Source organism: Manacus vitellinus, unplaced genomic scaffold (assembly GCF_001715985.3).
Source record: "Manacus vitellinus isolate BGI_N305 unplaced genomic scaffold, ASM171598v3 scaffold_43_pilon, whole genome shotgun sequence".
NCBI classification, from domain to species: Eukaryota; Metazoa; Chordata; class Aves; order Passeriformes; family Pipridae; genus Manacus; species Manacus vitellinus.
The window spans coordinates 1433431-1437047 of record NW_021940560.1 but is presented as its reverse complement, the minus strand read 5'-3'; the positions used below and the strand labels follow the sequence as shown (position 1 = coordinate 1437047).

The following is a 3617-nucleotide window of genomic DNA, read 5'->3' as shown; positions in this document are numbered from 1 at the left end:
CGAAATAAAAGTTGTGTGACGTCACGCGCCGCCATGTTGAGGCGGTGGCTGAGGGCAGGACGGGTTTCGCCTTCCCCGTTTCCCCGCCGGGCACTGTCGCTTGGCGGTTTCCCTCCTCCGCGGGGCCAAAACCGAAATAAAAGTTGTCTGAGGGCACAGACTATGTCGTGTCAGTGCGCGTGGGGAGGGAGGAGGGCGGGGAAGTGGTTCCCGGCGGGGAGAGTGCGGCTGAGGGGAGGCTGTGGGTGAGGAGATGATGGGGGGGCTGTGGGTGAGGAAATGGAGGTGGGTAATGGCTGAGGAGATGGGGATGGGGCTGAGGGGCCGAGGGGTGTTATGGCTGGAGATGGTGGGATGGGGGGCTGTGGGTGAGGCGATGGAGGTGGGTCATGGCTGAGGAGGTGGGGCTGTGGCCCAGGCGATGGTGGCAAGTGGGGCCGTGGTTGTGGTGTTTCCTTGTGGGGATGTGGCTCTGGGAAGGGGGGATGTCTCAGCGAAGGCCCAGCTTTTTGGGGTGCGTGGCTGAGGGGGATGTGGCCCATCTTGGGGAACGAAGGAGGGGACAGCCCCCAAAAAGCCCCTTCCTGGGCACACCTGAGGGCCCCGTGTCCCCGTCCCCGCTGTGGCATCACCAGGGCCTGGCAAGGACCCAATCCTGGTGTCCCTCTTTCTTCCCGGGAATGATGAGCCTCCACATGAGCTCAGAGCAGGGGTGAGTCAGGAATTTGTGCCCAATACCACATTTCTCTGGAATTTGCACAATCATCCCTCTGGGAGTCATCGTGATCCTGAGTCACCATCCTGCCGAGTCACCACATTAGTCACAGCCTGAGTTCTTCCCTGAGAACTCTTGAAAAGTGAGGCAGAGCAGCAGCAAAGGGGCTGGTTCTGTGAAAAGGGCAGGAATGTGGGAATAATTGGAATGAGATGATCTTTAATGTCCCTTCCAAACCATTCCAAGATTCCTGAAAGCTTCCTCTGTGATTCAGTGATGTTTTCCTGCCCACTCACCTCAAATTTAAGAGGCTACATTCCTTTCTTCTGCAATATGAATGTATTGAAATAGATATGAAAGTATAAAACTTAAAGATACTGAAGTTTCACCTAAACACGTGGAAAAAAAAATTTACTATATTTTGCGAGGAATTTTAGTTTACACATTAGAAACAAAAATTTTATTTGAAGAACACACCGATGTTGCTCCGAAAATTTAGCAGAGTTCGTATTTTTCGAGTGATTTTTACATCAAAACGTTTATTTTGGGGGGTTTTCAAATGCGCTTTTTGAGTCTGAAGTTGCGTTATAAGAGACTAAGTTCATCAAGCCCAAATTGCTGGGGAGATGGTGGAGATCCAATTAGTGGCTCTCTTGCCCGGCTGTTCCCTTTAATTCCCATTTTCCATGGATTTAGACTGTCTGCAGGTGTCGCCGTTGCACCACATTCCCGGCCTTCCTCGTCCATCCCGAACTAACTGCTGGGAATGAACTCGGTCAGGTTTTTAAGGCAAAATGGAGCGTCTTTCCAGCTGTAATTCCCTAATTACATCGAAACTTCTAATTTCGCTTAATGAATCGCGCCGAGAATGGCACTAATTTGTTTAATTGCCTAAAAAAAAAAGCGAGGACGAAGCCATTTGTGCAGAAAAGCACCGAACACTGATGTTGTCTGGCTGAAGGAGGGAACTGTAATGGATCCTGTGTCATTCCAGATGGTGAGTTTTGTCCTTTATTGACTCCATGGATCCCACGTGGTGCAACAATCGCAGCAGCTGCACATGGAAATGAATGGATGGCTCTTCCATATCCATTGGTTTTGTCACCTTCAATCACATTTTCATGGACTTTTGCTCTGGTTTTTTGCCTGGTCATGGTGGGATAACGCATCCAGGACCTGCTGTTCCTCCTGGGAATGAAAGACTGGGAAGGATCATCCACTGGATCTGAGCTTCCCAGGTTCAAGCAGTAAAATTTCCAGTCCAGAAGCATCTCCAGAACTTCTGCTCCAGGTGATATCACAGCCAAAGGCACAGGACGATTCCCAGTGGGAAAATCCCACAGCAAATTCTCAAATCCCCAGTAATAATAAGACCTGGGAAGAGGAAAATCTCGGGGCACTGACAGTTATCCAGGAGCAAACCATTCATTAAGGAAAAGCAGGAAGCACTTGAGAGGAGGACGGAAAAACGCTCTTAAAAAATCAGTTATTTCCAAACCTGTTTTTCCAGACTCCGGATCTGGGAATCTGTTTATCCCTGAGCAGGCTGTGCCCCCACATCCCAGCTGTTCTGCCATCACCAGGGACAGCCACCTGCAGATTTGGTGTCCGTATCCCTATGGATCTGTGGGGTCCATGGGAAGTCAGTGCTTCCCCCTCCTCACCTCCCTGTCCCACATCCAGGGGCCAACTCGGCTTTCCCAGTTGTCATAATATTTAGTCTCCAGCCTTTCACTTTGGCAACAGATGTTTTAAAGGACAACTTGTATTCCCCAAAGTGCTTTGGGAGCCCTGAGGGAGCTCCCAGGAAGCTTTTTCCCGGCGCACAGAAGCCGCTTGCTCCGGCTTCCAGCTTTGTTTTGGGGCTGGCTGGATCCTCTGGATTTCTCCAGCTGCCCCCTCGTTTACTTTGTGGTTTATTGAAATATCTGTTTCCTCTTTCTGGTCTCTCTCCTCAGTGCTCCGTGTGGGAGTCACGCCGACAGAAAACCGATGGAACAGAGAAACGCTGGCAGTAATTCCATGTAAAGCATTCCAAGATGTGAGCGAGGAGCTCTTGGGATGTGCTGGAACTCTTGGAACTCCAGGTGAGGCTCCAGACACAGGCCTGGGTGAGAAAACCACTCTTTAAAGTGTTAAAAGTTCTGTGTTTTTACAGCTCTGCTCAGCAGCTGGACACGCTTTGTATCCGTCACGATATTCCTGCCTGGAAAACGACGCTGCCTGAGCCAAGTATGGAAACACTGGGGTGTTTTTAATACCTGATTTCACTGTACACATGGTCTGATGCCACTTCCATGGAACATCCCCTGGCTGGTTAAAGGCTTTGATTCATTATTGTTCATTATCTGGCTTTTGTTGCTCAGCTCAGGCGCCCGAGTTCCCTCATAAAAACGTCTCTGACACTTTTCCAAGCGTGGCCGTTGCAGCACCTTTGGAATACATCTGTTTTAACTGGAATGCATTTCTTTTTCTAATCACACTTTATTTGCTTGTTACGCGGTGGGACTCCTCTTCCTCACACCAGCTGCCACAGGGGAGATGAATCCCACATTTTCCCCACTTCCATGCACAGCTCCCACCCAGTGTCTGCATCCAGCAGTCCCTGAACACAGGGAGACAATTCTGATGGCAAAAGACCTGGTCCATGGATGATGTTGCCCTGGGGTCTTGTTGTCTCCTTCCAAAAATTGGCCTCAGCCAGGGCAGGGTTGTGCCAACAGGATGGGGAGCTCCTTCTGGAGCAGCCAGAGGATCCAATGTTTCCATGCTTGGCCCTGGCTTTTTTTTTCTGTGGGAATGCTGCAGCTCCTTGAGCCATGGCTCTTGAGCTCCTGTTTCCAGCAGGGAACTCTACAAAGAGTTATGGAATCACAGAGTGGTTTGGGTTGGAAGGGACATC

The 3617-nt window shown here is 50.2% G+C and overlaps 1 long non-coding RNA gene across 1 annotated transcript; it reads left to right on the top strand.

The window, feature by feature from the left end:
* Window positions 1-251: 251 nt before the first annotated feature.
* On the top strand, window positions 252-3147 carry LOC115307704. The gene is made up of 3 exons (XR_003916044.1): window positions 252-285; window positions 2674-2802; window positions 2874-3147. It is a non-coding gene; the product is annotated as an uncharacterized LOC115307704 (long non-coding RNA).
* The last annotated feature ends 470 nt before the right edge of the window (window positions 3148-3617 follow it).